Raw genomic sequence first — 27,165 nt, forward strand, 5'->3', positions numbered from 1 at the left:
CATGAATAGACAATTCTCAAAATAAGATATACAAATGACCAAGAAACATACGGAAAAATGCTCAACATTACTAATGATCATGGAAAGGCAAATCAAAACCACAATGCAATATTACTTCACTCCTGCAAGAATGGCCATAATCAAAAAATCAAAAAACGGTAGATGTTGGCATCAATGCAGTGAACAGGGAACACTTCTACACTGCTGGTGGGAATGTAAACTAGTACAGCCACTATGGAAAACTGTGGACATTCCTTAAAGAACTAAAAGTAGAACTACCATTTGATCCAACAATCCCACTACTGGGTATCTACCCAGAGGAAAAGAAGTCATTATTAGAAAAAGACACTTGCACACATGTTTATAGCAGCACAATTCACAATTGCAAAATTGTGGAAACAACCCAAATGCCCATTGATCAACAAGTGGATAAAGAAACTGCGGTATATATATAATGGAATACTACACAGACATAAAAAGGAATGAATTAATAGCATTTCCAGTGACCTGGATGAGACTGGAGACTATTATTCTAAGTGAAGTAACTCAGGAATGGAAAACCAAGTATCTTATGTTCTCACTGCTATGGGGGAGCTAAGCTATGAGGACAAAAAGCCACAAGAATGATGCAATGGACTTTAGGGACTTGGGGAGAAGAGTGTGGGGGGGCCAAGAAATAGAAGACTACAAATTTGATGCAGTGTATACTGCTCAGGTGATAGACGCACCAAAATCTCACAAATCACCGCTAAAGAACTTACTCATGTAACCAAATACTTCCTCTACCCCAATAACTTATGGAAAAATATAGTAAAACAAAAGAAACACAACTTACAGGTAGTAGAGTTGGAAATGAACTCTACATCTGAAATTTCACTATGTATTTATTTAACTAAGAACAATTCATTTTTCTTTAAAGTGTTTAAAACTTTGAACAACCAGCATTTTTCAATGCTTTTAGTTTTTAGGGAGTATAATTCATGTGAAAACCAAACTTTTGGCTAAGTATCACCTGCCCCCATTGTGGAAAGTAAGAGTACAGGTTTATAATTTTTACCACTATTAACGGTAAAATCTACTCCTGCGTAATTATGATTTGGCTGTTTATGCCCCATTACATCCCCAGTAGCTCTTGACCCTGACACTGCCCCTTTCTCTCCAATCATAAAACACTTCAGATTGCAAGTCAGAGTGACATCATTGGAGTAGCAACTCTAAATTTGTGTTTTATTCTCAAATTGTCCTGCCACCCATCTCACAGTGATGACAACATAGGAATTTGTTAAGGCATTGGGGATGGCAGGTTGGGAAATGATGAGCCAGTCAATTATTCACAGTTGCATTTTCATTACATGTATCGAGCATCTGTTGTGTATCAGGCATTGCTGCATTTAGTTCAGAGTCAGTCCTGCCTTTTGATCCAGAAGGGTCCCCTTCTCTACCCATCCTACACCATGAGGTGAAGGGAACATGGCAGCTCAGGTTCCCCTGTGCCCCTAGACAACGCTCGAATTACTTGGGACCTGGAATTCCCCACCCAAATGACCCAAGCCTTCTCATGGCTTGATGCAGCATCTCCTAGGCCCATCTTCCAGAGGGGGGAAAACATCTCTGAAATGCACACTCAGATGGCCAACAGGTGACTGCTTGCAGGGGACAGGGAAGGGAGATAAATTTTGGACAGACTGTGGGTTTTGGGTTTGTCCTCATAAAGAATGAGGAAACCAGGTAGTAGGAAGGGAAGGGGAGAGGGTTAGACTGGAAGGGTGCCTCCATTTCTACAGTTGCTCAGCCCAAGGGCTGCCAGGAATCTAAGAATGACAAAGATTAATTTAAAATTAAAAAAAAAAAATTTAAAGGCTATTGTAAGCATGCTATCTTTTAAAAAACATTTTTGCTCTCAAGTAGTTTTCAGGCTGGCCAGAAAGGTAGAAAAATAAATAGATCACATCTCTACAGCAGAATAGGGTTACTTAGGCCAGCCTGACATGCAGATGTAGGGACTGACGGCAAAGAATGAATATTTTATTTTATTTTTTTATTTTATTTTTTAGAGACAGGGTCTCACTCTGTCACCCTGTCACCCAGAGTTCAGTGATGTAATCATGACTCACTGCAGCCTCAAACTCCTAGGCTCAAATGATCCTCTTGCCCCAGCCTCCCAAGAAGCTGATACAGGTGCACGCCACTATGCTCAGCTAATTTTCAATTTTTTTTTTTTTTAAGACAGGGTCTCCCTATGTTGCCCAGGCTGGTCTCAAACTCCTGGCCTCAACTGATCTCGCACCTTGACCTCCCAAAATGTTGGAATTACAGGCATGAGCCACGGTGCTTGGCCAAGGATGAATCTTGTAAACTAGCAAAGAGGATGAAAGGATGAAAAAGGTAAACTAGGAAAGAGGAAATTGAGGTCAGGGTTGGGGCAGGGGGCGGACAGTGGGAGGGCAGGGTGGAGAGAAAGAGTGCTGGCTTGGAGAAGCCATGAGGCATGGAGCAGGAAGGTTTCCAACTCTGCAAAACTGGGCTCAAGGCCCTCCAACCATGCTCTCATTTCTTGCAAAAAAATAAAATAAAATAAAATCCTGTACATGCATCTGGAAACAAGTAGAGCCAAATACACATGTGTTTAACTGACACCATCACAGTGTAGGAAAGGAACCAATGCATAGCTTAGTGTTCTTGAAGCAAAAGTCCAACGTGGAGAAAGTATAAGAAGTGGGTAGAGATGTTGGCACATCTCAGCAAAAGTCATCTCTTACACTAGGAGGTTTAGCTTTATTTGAGAAGTGATAGGGTTTTAAGCACGAAACTGACATGATTAGACTTGATTTCAGTTAGCAATATGGAGGAATATTTCAAAAGCATTGAAGACTGAAGATGCAAAGAACCAGTTAGTAGGTAGTTATTATAACCCAGGTGAATGATCATAAGAGCCTGAGCTACATTAAGTTGAAATCTCAATATGGAGATGGCTGTATCCCTTGCTTGCCATATAGTAGATGCTCAGTAAATAATTATTGAATGAATGAATGAAGTCAATGGTAATAGGATTGGATAGAGAAAGGGTATGTTTTGGAAATATGAAGATTATGAAAATAAAATGTGGGATTGATAAGGTCCGAAGTCAGGGATAACTCCAGGATATCTTTTTGAATGTCAGGCAGATGACGGTGTCAGTAACTAAAAAGGGATGTCTTCTGAAGGGGATATGATGAAACAAGTTGAGACAACTCAAAGGCAACAAAATATAACCCTAGAAAAGTGGGCATAATTTTTAGTTTGTATCAGAATACCTAGACCATTTGTAAAATGCAGATTCCCAATTCTCATTCCCAGATCTTTCAATTCACGAAAGATGGGATGAAGCCTGGGACTCTGCATTTGGAATGTGCATCCCAGGTGTTACTAGGGAAGGGTGGGGACAACTTACTTTGAGAAATTTATTTAAATCTAGAGCTTTGGTTAGAGGTTGGAAATATAGATTTGGGAATCATGACTTAAAGATAATAAAAACCAATACTGACTAACCACAATGTGACAAACTGTTCTACGCATTTTACTGTATTGACAGACTTCATGCCTCTCTCAGGTGGATATTATTACTCCCTGTATTTTACAGATCAGAAAACTGAACCATAGAGAGGTTTGTGAGTGGCGAGTGGCAGATACAAGATTTGAACTTAGGCAGCCTAAGTTCAAGGCCAAAGCCTGTGTTCTTAACCATTATTCTATTCTAGCCCTTGATGTGCTGTATCACTTGTTGAGAGTAATTAATAGTGGCAAAGGGGATGAGATTGCCCAGGAAGATGTCATGCATGTGGGTCCAATACTGAATCCTGAAGAACATCAAATATGAGTGGCAGATGAAAGTAGAGGATTAGAAGAGACTAAAGAAAAGTTTCTGAACCCATACTGGATTCTTTGAAGAGTGCCAGACTTCTTAACACAGAGAGTAAAACTGCAGAGAAACTCTTAATAAATATTTTTTCATAATAACATTGATGATGAGTGGAGCCAAGATGGCCGAATAGGAACAGCTCCGGTCTACAGCTCCCAGCCCGAGTGACACAGAAGACGGGTGATTTCTGCATTTCTGCTTGAGGTACCAGTTTCATCTCACTAGGGAGTGCCAAACAGTGGGTGCAGGACAGTCTGTGAAGCACACTGTGCGCGAGCTGAAGCAGGGTGAGGCATTGCCTCACTTGGGAAGTGCAAGGGGTCAGGGAGTTCCCTTTCCTAGTCAAAGAAAGGGGTAACAGACAGCACCTGGAATATCGGGTCAGTCCCACCCTAATACTGCGCTTTTCCAACGGGCCTGGAAAACGGCACACTAGGAGATTGTGTCCCGCACCTGGCTCGGAGGGTCCTATGCCCATGGAGTCTCACTGATTGCTAGCACAGCAGTCTGAGATCAAACTGCAAGGCAGCAGCGAGGCTGGGGGAGGGGCGCCGGCCATTGCCCAGGCTTGCTTAGGTAAACAAAGCAGCCAGGAAGCTCGAACTGGGTGGAGCCCACCACAGCTCAAGGAGTCCTGCCTGCCTCTGTAGGCTCCACCTCTGGGGGCAGGGCACAGACAAACAAAAATTCAGCAGGAATCTCTGCAGACTTAAATGTCCCTGTCTGACTGACAGCTTTGAAGAGAGGAGTGGTTCTCCCAGCACGCAGCTGGAGATCTGAGAACGGACAGACTGCCTCCTAAAGTGGGTCCCTCACCCCTGAGCAGCCTAACTGGGAGGCAACCCCCAGTAGGGACAGACTGACACCTCACTTGGCTGGGTACTCCTCTGAGACAAAACTTCCAGAGGAACTATCAGACAGCTGAACTTGTGGTCTCACGAAAATCCGCTGTTCTGCAGCCACCGCTGCTGACACCCAGCCAAACAGGGTCTGGAGTGGACCTCTAGCAAACTCCAACAGACCTGCAGCTGAGGGTCCTGTCTGGTAGATGGAAAACTAACAAACAGAAAGGACATCCACACAAAAAACCCATCTGTACATCACCATCATCAAAGACCAAAAGTAGATAAAACCACAAAGATGGGGAAAAAACAGAGCAGAAAAACTGGAAACTCTAAAAAGCAGAGCACCTCTCCTCCTCCAAAGGAACATAGTTCCTCACCAGCAACGGAACAAAGCTGGACGGAGAATGACTTTGACGAGTTGAGAGAAGAAGGCTTCAGACGATCAAACTACTCCGAGCTACGGGAGGAAATTCAAAACAATAGCAAAGAAGTTAAAAACTTTGAAAAAAAATTAGACGAATGGATAACTAGAATAACCAATGGAGAGAAGGGCTTAAAGGAGCTGATGGAGCTGAAAGCCAAGTATCGAGAACTACACGAAGACTGCAGAAGCCTCGGTAGCCGATGTGATCAACTGGAAGAAAGGGTATCAGTGATGGAAGATGAAATGAATGAAATGAAGCGAGAAGGGAATTTTAGAGAAAAAAGAATAAAAAGAAATGAACAAAGCCTCCAAGAAATTTGGGACTATGTGAAAAGACCAAACCTACGTCTGATTGGTGTACCTGAAAATGACAGGGAGAATGGAACCAAGTTGGAAAACACTCTGCAAGATATTATCCAGGAGAACTTCCCCAATCTAGCAAGGCAGGCCAACATTCAGATTCAGGAAATACAGAGAACGCCACAAAGATACTCCTCGAGAAGAGCAACTCCAAGACACATAATTGTCAGATTCACCAAAGTTGAAATGAAGGAAAAAATGTTAAGGGCAGCCAGAGAGAAAGGTCGAGTTACCCACAAACGGAAGCCCATCAGACTAACAGCTGATCTCTCAGCAGAAACTCTACAAGCCAGAAGAGAGTGGGGGCTGATATTCAACATTCTTAAAGAAAAGAATTTTCAACCCAGAATTTCCTATCCACCCAAACTAAGCTTCATAAGTGAAGGAGAAATAAAATACTTTACAGACAAGCAAACGTTGAGTGATTTTGTCACCACCAGGCCTGCCCTAAAAGAGCTCCTGAAGGAAGCACTAAACATGGAAAGGAACAACCGGTACCAGCCACTGCAAAAACATGCCAAATTGTAAAGACCATCGAGGCTAGGAAGAAACTGCATCAACTAATGAGCAAAATAACCAACTAACATCATAATGACAGGATCAGATTCACACATGACAATATTAACGTTAAACGTAAATGGGCTAAATGCTCCAATTAAAAGACACAGACTGGCAAACTGGATAAGGAGTCAGGACCCATCAGTGTGCTGTATTCAGGAAACCCATCTCACGTGCAGAGACACACATAGACTCAAAATAAAGGGATGGAGGAAGATCCATCAAGCAAATGGAAAACAAAAAAAGGCAGGGGTTGCAATCCTAGTCTCTGATAAAATAGACTTTAAACCAACAAAGATCAAAAGAGACAAAGAAGGCCATTACATAATGGTAAAGGGATCAATTCAACAAGAAGAGCTAACTATCCTAAATATATATGCACCCAACACAGGAGCACCCAGATTCATAAAGCAAGTCCTGAGTGACCTACAAAGGGACTTAAACTCCCACACAATAATAATGGGAGATTTTAACACCCCACTGTCAACATTAGACAGATCAACAAGACAGAAAGTTAACAAGGATATCCAGGAATTGAACTCAGCTCTACACAAAGTGGACCTAATAGACATCTACAGAACTCTCCACCCCAAATCAACAGAATATACATTTTTTTCAGCACCACACCACACCTATTCCAAAATTGACCACATAGTTGGAAGTAAAGCTCTCCTCAGAAAATGTAAAAGAACAGAAATTATAACAAACTGTCTCTCAGACCACAGTGCAATCAAACTAGAACTCAGGATTAAGAAACTCACTCAAAACCGCTCAACTACATGGAAACTGAACAACCTGCTCCTGAATGACTATTGGGTACATAATGAAATGAAGGCAGAAATAAAGATGTTCTTTGAAACCAACGAGAACAAAGACACAACATACCAGAATCTCTGGGACACATTCAAAGCAGTGTGTAGAGGGAAATTTATAGCACTAAATGCCCACAAGAGAAAGCAGGAAAGATCCAAAATTGACACCCTAACATCACAATTAAAAGAACTAGAAAAGCAAGAGCAAACACATTCAAAAGCTAGCAGAAGGCAAGAAATAACCAAAATCAGAGCAGAACTGAAGGAAATAGAGACACAAAAAACCCTTCAAAAAATTACTGAATCCAGGAGCTGGTTTTTTGAAAAGATCAACAAAATTGATAGACCACTGGCAACACTAATGAAGAAGAAAAGAGAGAAGAATCAAATAGACGCAATAAAAAATGATAATGGGGATATCACCACTGATCCCACAGAAATACAATCTACCATCAGAGAATACTACAAACACCTCTATGCAAATAAACTAGAAAATCTAGAAGAAATGGATAAATTCCTCGACAAATACACCCTCCCAAGACTAAATCAGGAAGAAGTTGAATCTCTGAATAGACCAATAACAGGTTCTGAAATTGTGGCAATAATCAATAGCTTACCAACCAAAAAGAGTCCAGGACCTGATGGATTCACAGCTGAATTCTACCAGAGGTACAAGGAGGAACTGGCACCATTCCTTCTGAAACTATTCCAATCGATAGTAAAAGAAGGAATCCTCCCTAACACATTTTATGAAGCCAGCATCGTCCTGATACCAAAGCCTGGCAGAGACATAACCAAAAAAGAGAATTTCAGACCAATATCCTTGATGAACATTGATGCAAAAATCCTCAATAAAATACTGGCAAACTGAATCCAGCAGCACATCAAAAAGCTTATCCACCATAATCAAGTGGGCTTCATCCCTGGGATGCAAGGCTGGTTCAACATATGCAAATCAATAAATGTAATCCAGCATATAAACAGAACCAAAGACAAAAACCACATGATTATCTCAATAGATGCAGAAAAGGCCTTTGACAAAATTCAACAACCCTTCATGCTAAAAACTCTCAATAAATTAGGTATTGATGGGATGTATCTCAAAATAATAAGAGCTATCTACGACAAACCCACAGCCAATATCATACTGAATGGGCAAAAACTGGAAGCATTCCCTCTGAAAACTGGCACAAGACAGGGATGCCCTCTCTCACCGCTCCTATTCAACATAGTGCTGGAAGTTCTGGCCAGGGCAATCAGGCAGGAGAAGGAAATAAAGGGTATTCAATTAGGAAAAGAGGAAGTCAAATTGTCCCTGTTTGCAGATGACATGATTTTATATCTAGAAAACCCCATTGTCTCAGCCCAAAATCTCCTTAAGCTGATTAGCAACTTCAGCAAAGTCTCAGGATACAAAATCAATGTACAAAAATCACAAGCATTCTTGTACACCAATCACAGACAAACAGAGAGCCAAATCCTGAGTGAACTCCCATTCACAATTGCTTCAAAGAGAATAAAATACCTAGGAATCCAACTTACAAGGGATGTGAAGGACCTCTTCAAGGAGAACTACAAACCACTGCTCAATGAAATCAAAGAGGATACAAACAAATGGAAGAACATTCCATGCTCATGGGTTGGAAGAATCAATATCGTGAAAATGGCCATACTGCCCAAGGTCATTTATAGATTCAATGCCATCCCCATCAAGCTACCAATGACTTTCTTCACAGAATTGGAAAAAACTACTTTAAAGTTCATATGGAACCAAAAAAGAGCCCACATCGCCAAGTCAATCCTAAGCCAAAAGAACAAAGCTGGAGGCATCACGCTACCTGACTTCAAACTATACTACAAGGCTACAGTAACCAAAACAGCATGGTACTGGTACCACAACAGAGACATAGATCAATGGAACAGAACAGAGCCCTCAGAAATGATGCTGCATATCTACAACTATCTGATCTTTGACAAACCTGACAAAAACAAGAAATGGGGAAAGGATTCCCTATTTAATAAATGGTGCTGGGAAAACTGGCTAGCCATATGTAGAAAGCTGAAACTGGATCCCTTCATTACACCTTATACAAAAATTAATTCAAGATGGATTAAAGACTTAACTGTTAGACCTAAAACCATTAAAATCCTACAAGAAAACCTAGGCAATACCATTCAGGACATAGGCGTGGGCAAGGACTTCATGTCTAAAACACCAAAAGCAATGGCAATAAAAGCCAAAATTGACAAATGGGATCTAATTAAACTAAAGAGCTTCTGCACAGCAAAAGAAACTACCATCAGAGTGAACAGGCAACCTACAGAATGGGAGAAAATTTTTGCAACCTACTCGTCTGACAAAGGACTAATATCCAGAATCTACAATGAACTCAAACAAATTTACAAGAAAAGAACAAACAATCCCATCAAAAAGTGGGCAAAGGACATGAACAGACACTTCTCAAAAGAAGACATTTATGCAGCCAAAAAACACATGAACAAATGCTCATCATCACTGGCCATCAGAGAAATGCAAATCAAAACCACAGTGAGATACCATCTCACACCAGTCAGAATGGCCATCATTAAAAAGTCAGGAAACAACAGGTGCTGGAGAGGATGTGGAGAAATAGGAACACTTTTACACTGTTGGTGGGACTGTAAACTAGTTCAACCATTGTGGAAGTCAGTGTGGTGATTCCTCAGGGATCTAGAACTAGAAATACCATTTGACCCAGCCATCCCATTACTGGGTATATACCCAAAGGACTATAAATCATGCTGCTATAAAGACACATGCACACGTATGTTTATTGCGGCACTATTCACAATAGCAAAGAGTTGGAACCAACCCAAATGTCCAACAACAATAGACTGGATTAAGAAAATGTGGCACATATACACCATGGAATACTATGCAGCCATAAAAAATGATGAGTTCGTGTCCTTTGTAGGGACATGGATGAAACTGGAAAACATCATTCTCAGTAAACTATCACAAGGACAAAAAACCAAACACCGCATGTTCTCACTCATAGGTGGGAATTGAACAATGAGAACTCATGGACACAGGAAGGGGAACATCACACTCCGGGGACTGTTGTGGGGTGGGGGGAGGGGGGAGGGACAGCATTAGGAGATATACCTAATGCTAAATGACGAGTTAATGGGTGCAGGAAATCAACATGGCACATGGATACATACATAACAAACCTGCACATTGTGCACATGTACCCTAAAACCTAAAGTATAATAAAAAAAATAACATTGATGATGAAAACGTAAGTATTCTTAGGGACCCTGAAGGAATACTTCACTAAGGTATCATCTAATGGCATGCTGTGATGTTTCTTCATAATATTTTCAACTACACTGGATTTTTTTTAATTGCTGAAAATGGAGGAAGTAACCTGGAGACAATACAATCTAAGATTTTTTTAAGGAAGAAAATGAATGTGTTTTACAGGTAGATGTTAAATAGTGGAAACCAATATGAAGAAAACTGCTTTTATTGCTGTTGAGTTATCTGTCTCCAACAATAATCAGCATTTGGAATGGGGACTTAAATTCTAGTCTTTTTTGTACAACTCATACTCATATCTCAACTGGATAAACTCAAAAATGCAATTGGTTTTCTTGGTATTTGCAAATACTTAGAACTTATTAATTTTTGTTGTCCACAATCTTTATATAATCACAGGAACACACTTTAATCTCTTGAATTTTCCTTTATTTGTCAGCAAACATAGTCTGCTCGTACTGGCAAGCATGTTAATTCACATTAGGAGATATGAAAATAAGAGACTTCTATATAACCAATAAAACAATTTTCTGGCAATAATTTAGTCAATCATTGAAACAAATTTTGAAGACTATGGAAACATTTGCTCTGATTGCACGTTCCTTGGCTTTCTGAAATATATTTTCTTTCACTTTGTGGGTCCATGAATCCCTGGGTGCACTGAAAGTTTAAAGAAACAATCAACTTCTTTTTCATTATCCTGTCTCTACTCAGTCACAGGATGGCCTTGATCTATTTGTGTAGTGTAAAAGGATCTCTTTTTTCTCTTGAGGGAGTTCCATCTGAAAAGATATTTCTCATTATAACCAGTTACAAAAATACTTAGAGTAAGCAACTGTCTGAACCCCAAAGTAGAGAATACAGTATTTGTGTAAAAGTCTGCCCCAGTCTTTGCTTTCTCCCCATCATGATTTACCTCCTGCTTTTGCCAGAGGATAAGCAAGTGATGAATGGGTGGTTTGACACAGGACCTGCTATATGGATGCTAGAAAGACAGGTAAATGCTTTTAAAAAGTGTTTTGAACATAACCTGCCACTAAATCAGGAGATTTGGGGTGGGAGAGCAAGAATGTAGAAATGATATTAATACAGTGAGGAGCAAGACCCTTATTTCATCACAGATATGAATGTAGATCTGCCGCAATTTGCAAATAACACATAATTATGGATAGTTTTTGTAATGCAAAAAATAAACCCTCTAATTACATATAGAACTGATTGTAGATAATGATAGTGATCTACTAGGAATAGATTAAAGGATTGAGACCATTTTTTTCCATCTCATTCAGACATTGAGGTTTTCTTCATTGACCTGTGGAAATGGCAGTAATGAGAGACTCTGAAGAGAGACTGTCTAGATGGTTGCAGGGGCTTGATTTACACATTTCCCAGAATCTTCCTTGTCAGAAGCCTTTGGGAATATGATTATTCTTAAAACCTCAGCAGGCCCACTAGCTAGTCAAGCAAATGAGAGAAAGGAAAAGGCCCTTCATTTGGATTAGTTTTGTATGATCCAGGGAAATGTTTTAGAACTTTGAAGATTCATCAGAAAACCTTATTTTTCCCTACTCCTACTTCCATGCTTTTTCCTCCCCACTTCTCTCCTCTCTTCCTTTCCTCTTATTTCTTTTTCTTTCTTAATAGTATATTACTTGATCCTAAACAAACCCTATCAGCTTTTTGCTTTTCTAGGTAAGTAATAAAAGACAGAAATATCTGAAAGTACTTGAAGCTCTCCAGAAAACAAATTCATCTAAAGAACCCCCAAATAGTACTATTTGTTTTCATGAGCTCTCATATTACTCCCTGATATAACAAATTATTCCTATTATCAAAATGGAAAAGCAAATTTATGTGATGACCTTGGGCAAGAATAGTGTCTCCTTTACATAGAAAAATGAGATCACCTCCATTAAGCACAGTACTTAAGATCCCATGATGTCAGGTTTTCCTGGCCGCCACTGCCTCTGTTTTCCACTTTCTGCCTAGTGGAAAGAGGCAAGAATGACAGGATGCCTCACAGTTTGCTCATCTAATAAATAACTCACATTGTGAGTTATTTCTCACAATGTGACCCTATCTCTGAACTTTGATGACAAAAATTGATCGATACTTTAAATGGGAAAATATAAACGTACTTAAAGGAAGGTAAGATTTCTGTATTTCATCCAAATTGGTAAAATATTGACACTAGTAGATTGTGATAAATTGCGTAACATGAAATAACTAAAGCAATCACTAAAAGAATTTATACAAACAGATACACTCAAAAGCACTCAAGATAAACCAAAATAAAATTGTAAAATATATTCAAGTAACCTGCATGAAGACAGGAGGAAAAAAGCAGAGAACAAAGAACAGAGAAAACAAAGAGCAAACAAAAGCAACAAGAACAACGAACATGGCAGGCATAATCCTTAACCAATCAATAATTACATTAAATTCAAATTGGATAAATACTCCAAGTAAAAGAGATTGGGAGACTGAGATTTTTTTTTTTTTTTTTAAAGAAAAACTATATGCGCCTACAAGAAACTCACTTCAATATAGGAAGGTTGAAAAGATGGAAAAAATACCATGAAGATAGTAGTAAAAAACAAAACAGGAGTGATGTATTAACATCAGATAAAATAGAACTCAGAGCAAAGAAAATTATCTGGGACACTACATAACAATAAGTGTCAATCCACCCAGAAGATACAACAATCTTAAAATATATAGAACTGATTGTAGATAATGCACCAAATAACAGAGCTGCAAAATATGTGAAACAAAAACTAATACAACTGAAAAACAAATAGAAAAATACATAATTATAGTTGGAAACTTCAGCACACTTCTTTCAATAACTAATAGAATGATTAGACAGATAAGCAGTTTATGGTAGAAAAAATTTACCAAAAATGATGATTATGAGGATCACAGAGATAGGAAACAGTGAGGAGGAGCAGGTATTTGTAAAAGAGGGGGAAAGAGGGTGAGCTGAGTTTTGGGCAAGTTGAGATATTCAAGAACTGTCAAGGTACAGCTGGATGTCTGAGATGGTGAGAAGGATAGAAATAGACATCTGAAGTCACCTACATATATGTGGTAATCAAAGCAGTGAGCTCAGCTGAGTTTGTCAGTAACATTTCATGTCTGTGTAGAAACAGGTTAGCCTACAAAGGTCAAATATCTTAGAGAAAACACAAGTATGTGTATGTTTGGAAAATTAAGGACATATTAATGCTATTCCTATCAAGCTACCATTGACTTTCTTCACAGAATTAGAAAAAATTACTTTGAACTTCATATGGAATCAAAAAAAGAGCCCGTTTAGCCAAGACAGTTGTAAGCAAAAAGAACAAAGCTGGATGCATTATGCTACCTGACTTCAAACTATACTACAAGGCTACAGTAACCAAGACAGCATGGTACTGGTACCAAAACAGAAATACAGACCAATGGAAGAGAATAGAGACCTCAGAAATAACACCACACATCTACAACCATCTGATCTTTGACAAACCCAACAAAAACAAGCAATGGGGAAAGGATTCCCTATTTAATAAATGGTGCTGGGAAAACTGGCTAGCCATATGCAGAAAAGAGAAACTGGACCCCTTCCTTACACCTTATACAAAAATTAACTCAAGATGGATTAAAGACTTAAACATAAAACCCAAAACCATAAAAACCCTAGAAGAAAACCTAGGCAATACCATTCAGCAGATAGGCATGGGCAAAGACTTCATAAATGAAACACCAAATGCAATTGCAACAAAAGCCAAAATTGACAAATGGGATCTAATCAAACTAAAGCGCTTCTTCACACAGCAAAAAAAAAACAAAAACAAAAACAAAAACAAAAACAAAAAAAACAACTATCTTCAGAGTGAACAGGCAACCTACAGAATGGGAGAAAATTTTTGCAATCTACCTGTCAGATGGTCTAATATCCAGAATCTATAAGGAACTTAAACAAATTTACGAGAAAAAATAACTCCATCAAAAAGTGGGTGAAGGATATGAACAGACACTTTTCAAAAGAAAACATGTATGCAGCCAACAAACATGAAAAAAAGCTCATCATCACCATTCATAAGAGAAATGCAAAAGCACAATGAGATACCATCTCACGTCAGTTAGAATGGCGATTACTAAAACGTCAGGAAACAACAGATGCTGGCAAGGCTATGGAGAAATAGGAACACTTTTACACTATTGGTGGGACTGTAAATTAGATCAACCATTGTGGAAGACAATGTGGTGATTCCTCAAGGATCTAGAACCAGAAATACCATTTGACCCAGCAATCCTATTACTGGGTATGCACACATATGTCCACTGCAGCACTATTAACAATAGCAAAGAGTTGGAACCAACACAAATGCCCATCAATAATAGACTGGATAAAGAAAATGTGGCACATATACACCATGGAATATTATGCAGCCATAAAAAAGAATGAGTTCATGTCCTTTTCAGGGACATAGATGAAGCTGGAAGCCATCATTCTCAGCAAACTCACACAGGATCAGAAAACCAAACACCGCATGTTCTCACTCATAAGTGTGAGTTGAATAATGAGAGCACATGGACACAGCAAGGGGACCATCACACACTGGGGCCTATCGGGGGTTGGGGCAAGGTGATAGAGAACATTAGGACAAATACCTAATGCATGCGGGGCTTAAAACCTACATGATGGGTTGATAGGTGCAGCAAACCACCCTGGCACATGTATACCTATGTAACAAGCCTGCATGTTCTGCACATGTAGCCCAGAAATTAAAGTAAAAAAAAAAGAAAGAAAGAAAGAAAAAAAAGGAAAATTAAGGGCATAGAGCATTTGTTTTTTTAGATGAGTCCTCAGAAGAATGCTGCTGGGCCAGGTGCAGTGGCTTATGCCTGTAATCCCAGCACTTTGGGAGGCTGTGGCAGTTGTATCACCTGAGGTCAGGAGTTTGAGACCAGCCTGGCCAACATGGCAAGACCCCATCTCTACTAAAAAATACAAAAATTAGCCGGGCATGGTGGTGTGTGCCTGTAATCCCAGCTACTCAGGACGCTGAGGCACAAGAATCGCTTGAACCTGAGAGGCAGAGGTTGCAGTGAGCCGACATCACGCCATTGCACTCCAGCCTGGGCAACAGGAGCAAAACTCCGTCTCACAAAAAAAAGAAAATGACCACAGGATTTCTTGATACTGAAGTCATTAATGACCTTAGCAAGAGGAATTTGGTGGAAGAAAGGGATAAGAAGTCAGCTTGGAGTGGGTAAAGGAGTGAGTAACAAAATGAAGAAATGGATATGATAAGTGTAATAAAAAATTTTTTGTGAAGTTTGACTATGAAGAAGAGACAGATGTAGCACAACAGGGTGACAGTGACAATAATCAATAATAATTTAACTGTACGTTTTAAAATAACTAAACAAGTATAATTGGATTGTAACACGAAGGACAAATGCTTGAGGGGATGGGTGCCTTATTTTCCATGATTAGATTATTACACATTGCATGCCAGTATCAAAACATTTCATGTACCCCATAAATATATACACCTACTCTATACCCCCACAAAATAAATAAATAAGAAGAGAAAGATGTCAGAGTAAGTGGAGCTAAGGAGGGTTTTGATTAATTGATTGATGATTAGAGGTGTTTTATAATGTTGTTTTTTATTTTGTAATTTTTACTTATCTTTTTCTTTTTTTCTTCTTTTTTTATTTCTTTGTAGGAGGAATACTAGGCAAACTTGTGAGCAAGAGGCTGAGGAAAAGAGAAAGTTGATTCTGTAACTTTTTTGCAAAAAGAAGGAAAGGATGAAAATAAAAACAATGGCAAAGGGATTGGTCTTCCACAGGAGTAATGATGCCTATTCTTAACAGAAAAAACAGGAGATGCATACCAATGTGATTTGATTGATTGTTTCGTAGGGAGAAATTCAGAGAGTTCTTCTCTAGTGTTTTTATCTTTCTTGATGCTCTTACTTCTTTGCTAAGTCACATTTATGGAAAATAAGAATGTAAGAATAATATTTGATATTCACAGATAAAGAAACAGTATTTTCTGTACCAAAAAGAGAAAAAAATTCCACAAAAAGGGTGAAACTTTTATTTTAAATTCATTTATATAAAAATTCTTACAGCAATATAAAAATTAAGGCACATTAAGTTTTGTGTTTTGTTTTTGTTTTTCTCTTTTTAGAAACAGGACTGTGCTCTGTCACCCAGGCTGAGTGCAGTAGCATGATCATATCTACTGCAGCTTCAAACTGCTGGGCTCAGGTTATCCTCCCACCTTAGCCTCCTAGGCCACCAGGACTGTAGGCGTGTGCCATCACGCCCAGCTAATTTTTCATTTTTTCTTTTTGTAGAGCCTTGCCCAACATAAGGTCTCACTATGTTGCCCAGGTTCACACTGAGTTTTATAGGTAACTAACAATTATCTAATTGTCTTAATTAAAATGAAGAACGTTACCTAATATTGGCACTGTCCTGGAAAATCAGAACGTGTGGGAACTCTTGGTTGAAAGTGACACAAAACCCCAGCTAAAACAACTTATGCAGAAAGAAAATATTATCAGCTTTAATTACTGCAATTTTAGGATTAGAGGATGGTTCCAATATGCCTATATTCAAGGCTGTAATGATGCCACAGAAACCTCAGCTCTACCTTCAGCTGTATTACTGCAGTCTTAGCTAAACTGCAAAATGGCAGCCATGGAGTCTTGTTTTATTCTCTTGGATCCACATCTGTAAAGAAAATCTAAGCTATCTTTTCCAGAAAATCTAGCAAAATCCCATTGCATTTTATTGGCTTTAATCAGGTCATGTACCAATTCCTGAAATAATAACTGAGTTCAGGGAGGATAAGATGCATTAGGCTTAGGTTTATGGTCACAATTGGAGGTGAGTGTTATGTCATGTGGTCTATAATAGGAATAGGTAGATTCCTAAGTTGCTGAGGAAGTTCAAATTCTGATTGTTTAAAATACAATCCAATTAGTTAACAACTTCACTTTCCTGCCTAGTATATAGCCTTTGGAGAAAATGGTTAATAGATATAACCAATTTCTGATTTGAGTTTTCCTTCTGCTCCTCTTTACTATGAACTTGTTCTAAAGGTGCTGGAGCCCAGGGACATAACTGAAAGGAAGATATCAGATGGATGAATTTTGAACCATGGTGAATCGGTTGTAACAGTAACCAGTAATTAAGACAAGAAAAGAATTCTTAGAGGAAAAAAAGGTAAGTATTTCTGTTTTTATTTGCCCTTGAACATATAGAGATCACTATGATTCAAAATGTAAAAAGATGTAATTTCAATATATTTAAACATAAATCCATCAGCATGCATTTTTCTGAATAATGTCCTGATATAGTTCATTCCTATAATTAGTTTTTGTTGGCCACACTCATTAAGCATATTATATTTGGGCATATGAGGTAATCTCATTTACACGTAGTCAAATACAAAGTAAGATCTCTATGTAGTAAAGCTTATGCTCTGACCCAGTGCAACAATATATACACTTTAGTGAAATCAGCTCTAGTAAACTGTGTGTTCCTCAAAAGCCCCAATTAAGCATCATTCATGTCTGTGTTTCTTTTGCATAGCCCTGGGCTTAGGATGTAATAAGCATCAACGAGGGTTTGCAGATTTGATATTTTAGCAAGCCCTTCCTTTTAGATCTCTTCTAGGCACAGATATTTGAAGGATTCAAAAGCATCATCTCTCCACTGGATTAGGCTTTCAAAACATTTTGATTGGAATCCTGGAGATGGGGTACTGAGCCATACCCTTCCCTGTTTTGCTCCCTACCCTTATTTCAGTATATGTATTTCTTTCCCCTGAACTGCATGCGTCTTTCAGTACAGAAATTATATCTTAATTTATAAATTTACTTGTTCATTGGCTCATTTATTTATTCATTAAATACTTATTTATTTATTTATTTATTTTTTGAGACGGAGTCTTGCTCTGTCACCCAGCCTGGAGTGCAATGGTGCGATCTCGGCTCACTGCAAGCTCCGCCTCCCGGGTTCACGCCACTCTCCTGCTTCAGCCTCCCAAGTAGCTAGGACTACAGGTGCCCGCCACCACGCCCTGCTAATTTTTTTTTTGTATTTTTAGTAGAGACGGGGTTTTACCATGTTAGCCAGGATGGTCTCGATCTCCTGACCTCGTGATCCGCCCACCTCGGCCTCCCAAAGTGCTGGGATTACAGGCGTGAGCCACTGCGCCCGGCCATTAAATACTTATTAACTGTCCTCTATATGTTAGGAAACGTAGCTGTGAAAATAAGTGAGATAAAATCCCATGAGAACACTTGGGGAATGGTTGAACTTGGCACGCGTAATGGCTTCTTTATATCCATTCCTGTCACAATACCCAGCAAAGGATATGGTGTTAGAAATGTTTATTTAACTAACTGATTCAGTAGAGTTGTACCAAATGTAACTCTACTCGGTAGGCTTACTATGTACAGATGCTAAATCAAATCACAAAGTATATTATTTTTTCACCCTCCTCAGTTAACAACTAAATGATGACTATCATTTATTCAAACCTATCATGCAGGAAACTTGCATGTATTATTTTTTAGAAAACATTACAACAGCCTTATAAAAGTCCTCATTTTAAAATAGGAGGGCACTAAGACTAGAAGCAGCTAGAAAAGTTTTACCCATTAAGCAGCATAGCTAGTATCTCAACTCTGGTCTGAGAACAAAGCCCATGGTTTTATTCATTGCCGCATATTGGCTCTAAAACTCTCTTGAAATATTTGCCTCTTCATTCCCTAAATTCCAAAAGGCAGAACCCTAATTTCAGCAGCTCCCTTTTCTCTCACTGCCCTTAATGAACCTTAACTTTTGCCAACAGAAGCTCAACACCTCAAGCTCAATAGAAATTTGTGTGTCTGATTATGTCAATAACTATTGATCTTCTGCAGTAAAAGACTCCATGTTCATCTCTCTTTTGAATAGATGGGTCATTCAGCCACTATTTTATACATTCTCTGTTATCCCTTCACCTGTCTGGGCTCCATGGGAAAAGAACAAGTGCTTTCAGCGATGCTAGGGCAGGCCTCCCTTGGTTTACAGTTTCCCGGCCTGAGGCAGGTGATCAGCCAGTGAACAGAAAGTCACCAGGGGGATCTCCTGCTCAGATGGGAATCCCATTCTTGTGCACAATAGGCTCTTTGAACTCCAAATGTTCATGATTCTTCTCACTCTTTAAAGGTCCAAATGTGTAAACATCATCAAGAGAGCTTTGTTCTCATTGTTCTTTTACACACAGAATACCTATATTTTGCTCTTGTTTATGAAACCTATTTCTGTTGCATGTTCTTACAGCCACAATGAGGACCTTTTCATTTTGAAGTATTATCTCAGGGCTGTAGTGGAAGCAGATTCAGCTGAAAACTAGGCTTATTGTAAAGAGTATAAACATGAGCTCCCAAAGTGTGGTTGCTAGGGTATCATCACAATAAAAAATATCCACATAGGGCTTATTGCCAGAAGATAATCAAGGACCAAGGTTATGGGGAAAAAAAATAGTTGCCAGTGGTTCCATTGAGAGGTGGTGTCTGAGGTCAATGTCAGTGAGCATCTTCATCATGGCCTTTTTGAAAGGTTAAAGTTTCCCAGTCCGTATGAGGGAATGAACAAAAAAATGTATACCCTGAAACAATAACATGCAGAGACAAGATAGCCTCAGAAAGATAAAGCCTGTTCAGCTGTGTTTCCTGACAGTCCTGCCCAGCACACTTCCACCTCGAACCTAGAGCTGGGTTTCTAAAGGATAATTATACCAAGTGATGTCATGATGGATGGCTTCTTTCCAACAGCTTCATGGCTTATCTTTTGGGACAGGGAGTTAAGAGAGATAGCAGGCTGTGAACCGTTGTCACAGTATGACTGGGGCAGATGGAGACAACAGGTTAATTTTTGGTGTTCTAACTCATCTGGGAGTGCAGGGCCTGGGTCCCCGCTTTGGAGTCCTCTGAAATCAATCCTTCATTAATGCCACTTCTTTAACAATATGAATATCAGCCAGATGCAGTGGCTCACACCTATAATCCCAGCACTTTGGGAGGCCAAGGTGGGTGGACGAACCGAGGTCAGGAGTTCGATCCCAGCCTGGACAACATGGCCAAACCTCATCTCTACTAAAAACACAAAAATTAGCTGGGCGTGGTGGCAGGCACCTGTAATCCCAGTTACTCAGGAGGCTGAGGCAGGAGAATCACTTAAACTCGGGAGGCAGAGGTTGCAGTGAGCCAGTATCATGCCATTGCACTCTGGCCTGGGTGACAAGAGAGAAACTCCATCTCAAATAATAATAATTATTATTATAATTATACAAATATCAATATATGATCAACTTCACTTATTTATGCAATTTTTAATCCAAATATTTTGTAGCACTTGCTAAATACTAGACAATGTTCAAAGCGTGTTACATATATTTACTAATCTAATCACTCCTATGATGTAGGTAGTATCATTATTCCTATTTTATAAACTAGGAAACTGAGCACAGGGGGGTGTGGTGACCAGTGCAGGTCACATGGCTGATGAGTGGTAAAGCCAGGACTCCACCTGGACCCTGGAGTCTGTCCTTGGCCTTTTCTTTTAACTCACACTGTTGCCTTTTCTGAACATTTTTTAAAAATTATTATTCTTTTAAATACTTTTTTAGGCAAAGCTTATAAAAATAAATCATTTATTAACAAAAATTCAGAATCATAAGTTTTCATTATAGGATATCTTAAACTTGATAGTTTTTATATTTAAATCACATGTAATTAATGCTTTCAGTCATAGGTGAAGTCGCATTTTTTTTTTTTTTTTTTTTTGAGACAGAGTCTTGCTCGGTCGCCCAGGCTGGAGTGCAGTGGCACAATCTCGGCTCACTGCAAGCTCCGCCTCCCGGGTTCACGCCATTCTCCTGCCTCAGCCTCTCCGAGTAGCTGGGACTACAGGCGCCCGCCACCACGCCCGGCTAATTTTTTGTATTTTTAGTAGAGACGGGGTTTCACCCTGGTCTCGATCTCCTGACCTCGTGATCCGCCCGCCTCGGCCTCCCAAAGTGCTGGGATTACAGGCGTGAGCCGCTGCACCCGGCAGCTTATGCTTTAACAATAGCAAGAGTCAGCCTCCTGATATTCTTAGCTCATGCTTCTCAAACTGGAGTGTACGTATCAACGTGTGTGTTTGCAGCCAGCTCACGAGAAATACGAGGTATATCTCTCAAGAGCATCCATATTTATGTGAAGATTTCAAGGAAATTACGTGAAATCAAATGTGAATATTTATTACAAGGCAGAAGGAAAAATGAATAAGATGAAAGAGGAGAAATCCAAGGAATGTTGGGTTTACAGCAGTAAGTTGGAAGACTAGCCTGAGACTGAGGGACTCTGGGTTTGTGTTCATGACCCTCTGCCATTTTAAACCACTTTGGTTGAAAAGTCTAGAGGGATGTGGTGGCTCAGGCCAGGTGCAGTGGCTCAAGCCTGTAATCCCAGCACTTTGGGATACCGAGGTGGGCAGATCACGTGAGGTCAGGAGTTCAAGGCCAGCCTGGCCAACATGGTTGAGACCCTGTCTCTACTAAAAATACAAAAATTAGCTGGACATGGTGGTACATGCCTGTAATCCCAGCTACTCAGGAGGCTGAGACAGGAGAATCGCTTAAGCCTGGAAGGTGGAGGTTGTAGTGAGGAGAGATCATGCCACTGCACTCCAGCCTGGGTGACAGTGAGACTCTGTCTCAAAAAAAAAGAAAGAAAGAAAGAAAAAGTCTAAGAAGCAATTAAAGAAAAGTTCAAGTGCCATTTGTATAAAGGTAAAGTTTCACAAGACTTTTTATGTTGTTTTCCTCAGAAATATTTATAATTTTTAGCACTTTTGTAATTTGAGGGAATGACTAGAATTAAATGGTGAAAATAGAAAAGGAGCTTCTGATGTGAGTGCCATAAGCAATGTATTTTACAAAATGTGTGAAGAGAAATGAAAAACAAACTTCTTTATTTGAAAGAAAGAAAGAAAGAAAGGAAGGAAGAAAGAAAGGAAGGAAGAAAGAAAGAAAAGAAAAAAGAAAAGAAAAGAAAAGAAAGGAGGGAGGGAGGAAGGAAGGGAGGGAGGGGGAGGGAGAGAGAGAGGGAAGGGAGGGAGGGAGGGAGGGAGGGAGGGAGGAAGGAAGGAAGGAAGGAAGGAAGGAAGCAAGGAAGGAAACAAAATAATTTACTCTTCCCATATTCAGCTTAGTTGTCTCTTAGGGACCACCGTGTTCTCTGAACCATCTCTGTGGGCACAACATTATCTCAGGCACTGTGGGCAGCTTCCAGGGAAAAGAGGAGACATGCTTTTAACCCATTAGCAGCTTCCAAGAAAATGATGCAGATGAAATGAACATAATATATAATGCCTGGAAATATAAACGCATATGTATATAGCAGCTGAGGACTGCTTTGTTTTGGTAATATGATTACATATGTGTAAGAAAGAAATTATAGGGTCTAGGTCTATTCATTTGGTGCTTCAGTCCCCCATAGATGTAACACACACCAATTCAAATAGGTAGGCTTATGCATGCCCCCTGTATATAAAGTGTCTGTCTATCTTCATGTAATAAAGCAAATATAGACAAAGGCATTCTCTAAATCAAAGGAGTTTGGGCTGTTTGGAGATCCTGTTATTAGGTCACAGGAATAATTCAGGTTAAATTTTCACAGTCCCTCTGTAAGTGAACCATTGAATACATAAAGCATTGAACACACAAGGGCTGTTGGCTTTGATGGTTGGCAAAGTCCACATACCCAGCTCTACCTTTCTTTGCACCACTCTACCCCGTTACATTTTCAAATCCACAGGTAATGTTGAGTGAAAGCTTACTCAACACTGCAGGCACCCCAGGAGTTACCCTGGTGAAATACATAAATGTTCTGTCCTTTCGGATACAGCAAGACTCTTCTAGATTTTACTGGCTAAAATATAAAGTTTGTATCCAGTCTTGGGGAGACCTCAACTTCAAACATGAAACAAAATTCAATTCAAGAATCTAGCTTTGCCAAGTTTCATCTGTTTGACATCTTGGTCTCGTCCTTGATCAGGCTTTACTTAAAAAGTAAAACTGAATAAAAATTGATTTCACAATCAACAAAACTTAGCCACTCTCCTGATGTGTTACTTAGCTTAAAAACAATTCTAATTCAGTTCTATAATTATACAACTTAATTATGTAATTCTACTTTTCAGGCAAAAGTATAACCTAATAAAATCTTCTCAAATTTTATACTCAACAAATCCATGAAGCACAAAAAGGGCCAAACATTTTCTATTACAAAACAAAGAATAGTTTTTTTAAGAATCCATTGAAGACTCCACAATTATACTTTTACATAAATTGACTAAAAATTTTTCCCCAAATCAGAAAGTTGAAGTCCAAGAAACTATCAATAAATATACTTTAAAAGGAACAAATAAGTTACTACGCAAAAGCAGAGACTATGTTCAAGAGAAGCATAATTATTCAAATATTTATTTTTTCAGATTTTGTTGGCCTGAATAGCTACTGAGTTTTAAACTAATGTCTTTAAATCTGTTACTAGGCATAACATTCTACTTGTGGCATGTTTTAAGACACTCTTTGGTCATGTTTTTGCACATTTATAAAACAACAAATTCAGTGTTCTTATTACTCAACAAGCTCATAACGTAACTGATCTTGTAAAAACGTCATCACTGATGGGAAAGATCCATGCCTACGTTATGACTAAGGGAAGCAGCCCAGTAGCCTCCGGGAGCAAGCAGCTATATGCATCATCGGGTGCATTTGCAAGGTTGGAATTCAGAGCTTTTGCAATAGGCTTCATCCAGGAGGCAGGAAAATAGCATGGGTGTGACTTGGGAAAAGAGCTCCAAGTTAACTGTGAGAAGCCATGGGAAGCCGTGGGAAGGCTACTTGGTTCCCATCTTCTCCCTCTTTCCTGCACTATATCTAAACAAACCTTTTGACAACCGGTAAACTGGGAATTTTGACTGTGGGATCCTCAGTTCTAAGACATTTAAAACCTTCCTTTTTGCAAGGGAAATTTTTCAACTCTGAAAAATTTAGTAGGCTGTTTGGGGGGCTGGGTTCTTAGGGAACTTAACTGTTTTAGATAATGCTCTTTGACCTCTAAGGAACAGAGACCCACTTTACTTCAGGGCAGGGCTTGGGTGTTATCTGAAAATATCCACACAGACCAGAATGGATCAGAAGGTCATAAGGCCCTAGATGTTCCCCAGTTTTAGGCCCTGGTCTCTCTCCTTTGGTCTCTTTCATGTCCCCTGTCTCAGGACCTCTCTCTGACTCAGTCTCTCTCAGTGACATCACTTTCTTCTTTTTATTTTTTTTTAACCTTTTATTTTAGGTGCAGGTTTGTTATAGACATGCAGGCAACCTGTGTGTCTCAGGGGTTTCGTGTACAGATTATTTCATCACCCAGGTAATAAGCTTAGTACCTGGCAGGTAGTTTTTGATCCTTACCTTCCTCCCACCCTCCACCCTCAAGTAGGCCCCAGTGTTTGTTGTTCCCTTCTTTGTGAAAGACATTCTTTTCCGACTAGCTTTTTCTGTCTTTTCTATGCCACGTCGTAACTTCATCTTGCACGTGGCTTTGGCTTACGTGAGCCTGTGGTAATTTGACAGCTCCAGTAAAATTACTTCCTGGCAATTCATTCCTTGTTGTTGAGTCCAAATTGCCAAAGGAAAGACTCTAGTCGGCCCAGCTCATCTTTGAATGCCAGCTCCTTAGTAAGTGATGGCAAACCTATGCGCTGGCTGTCTTGAGGTCAGGCTTCTGAAATCTGTGTGTGTGTGTAGGGGGTGCAGCTCATGAGTTTACAGAGCAAAGGCTACAGATGGAGCACACTCCCCAGAAAGGCCTGTGGCTGGGCCGAAAGTGGCCAGTATCTCTAGGAAACTTTATTTTTAATATGTTCTTGGCTCCTTATTAAAATATTCAGTTTTTCATTCAACACATTTTTATCAAGCAATCTCAATGAGTCAGATACAGGGGAGACATCAAAATTTGAGGGGCAGGCTGGGCACGATGGCTCACACCTGTAATCCCAACACTTTAGGAGGCTGAAGCAGGCTGATCACTTGAGGTCAGGAGTTCGAGACCAGACTGGCCAACACGGTGAAACTCTGTCTCTACTAAAAATACAAAAATTAGCTGGGCATGGTGGCAGGCACTTGTAACCCCAGCTGCTCAGAGGCAGAGGCAGGAAAATCGCTTGAACCCAGGAGGCAGAGGTTGCAGTGAGCCGAGACCATGCCACTGCACTCCAGCCTAGGCAGTCAGCCGAAGCAAGACTCCATCTCAAAAAAAAAAAAAAACAAAAACAAAAAATCAAAAAACAAATTGAGAGGCAAATGTGGCTTCTTAGAAACACAAGCTCCCCGGTGACTCCCTGAGATGCAAGTCTTATCCCCCAACAGAATTCTGAAGGATCAGGCATTTAACCCTCATCATTTGCAGGACGTTTTTGCTTGACAACGCTACGAAATTTATTTATTCTGTCAGAATGGAGGAAAGATGTTTCTAAATACATAATCTCCACCTCTATGTAAAAATCTGGCTTTATCTTCACAGCACAAAATTCAACATTGGACACTCCCCCAATAGTTTTGGAGGATCTATATTATTTCAACTTCTGAAATGATTTAAATATGAACATATATTTATATATAAATAGAATCACACTAAGATATACATAAAAGCAAATACAGGTGCCAAGGCAGGAAAGGCAGAGGCAGATGGTGTATGGAGAGGAGAAAAGGGGATCCATGTAAAGAGTGATGCTTTCTTATTTAATAAATTCTGAGAGTCCCAGGTTAAAGTCTTGCCATGTTTGTTTGCTTGTTGCTTATTTATTTGGTTGCCATGTTTGTTTTGACTCTTTTTACTCTTGGCAGATACTCAAGCAGTGAAAGATCTGCTTGAGCAGCCCAAAAGCTGCATAAATGCTTTAAATACACCTGATAAATGCTAGATACACCTGGATTTTTTACTGAAGCAGTGAAAAAGGTCTTTCGCTGCCTCAACCAGGTGACCAAGGTCAACATCCACAGCATAAGTCACGTTCATGGTGTGCAGCCTTGATAAATGGGGTAGCAACAACCTTTCACTATGTGGTCTATCCTCCAAAGACCCAAAACCCCAGTCTAAACATGAGAAATACATCAGATAAATCCCTGCCGAGGATCATTCTAAAACACACCTGACCAATGCTCCTCAAAACAGCCAAGGTTGTCAAAAGCAAGAAAAGTCTGAGAAACTCACAGCCATGAGGGCCCAAGGAGACACAACGACTAAATGTTAAGTATGGAATCTTAGATGCGATTCTGGAGCAGAGAAAGGACATTGGTAAACTTTAAAGATATATACACCAAAAGCAATGGAAACAAAAGCCAAAATTGACAAATGGGATCTCATTAAACTAAAGAGCTTCTGCACAGCAAAAGAAACTACCATCAGAGTGAACAGGCAACCTACAGAATGGGAGAAAATTTTTGCAACCTACTCATCTGACAAAGGGCTAATATCCAGAATCTACAATGAACTCAAACAAATTTACAAGAAAAAATCAAACAACCCCATCAAAAAGTGGGCAAAGGACATGAACAGACACTTCTCAAAAGAAGACATTTATGCAGCCAAAAAACACATGAAGAAATGCTCATCATCACTGGCCATCAGAGAAATGCAAATCAAAACCACAGTGAGATACCATCTCACACCAGTTAGAATGGCCATCATTAAAAAATCAGGAAACAACAGGTGCTGGAGAGGCTGTGGAGAAATAGGAACACTTTTACACTGTTGGTGGGACTGTAAACTAGTTCAACCATTGTGGAAGTCAGTGTGGCGATTCCTCAGGGATCTAGAACTAGAAATACCATTTGACCCAGCCATCCCATTACTGGG

The sequence above is a fragment of the Hylobates moloch genome, unplaced genomic scaffold (assembly GCF_009828535.3).
Source record: "Hylobates moloch isolate HMO894 unplaced genomic scaffold, HMol_V3 SCAFFOLD_2, whole genome shotgun sequence".
Classification (NCBI taxonomy): Eukaryota; Metazoa; Chordata; class Mammalia; order Primates; family Hylobatidae; genus Hylobates; species Hylobates moloch.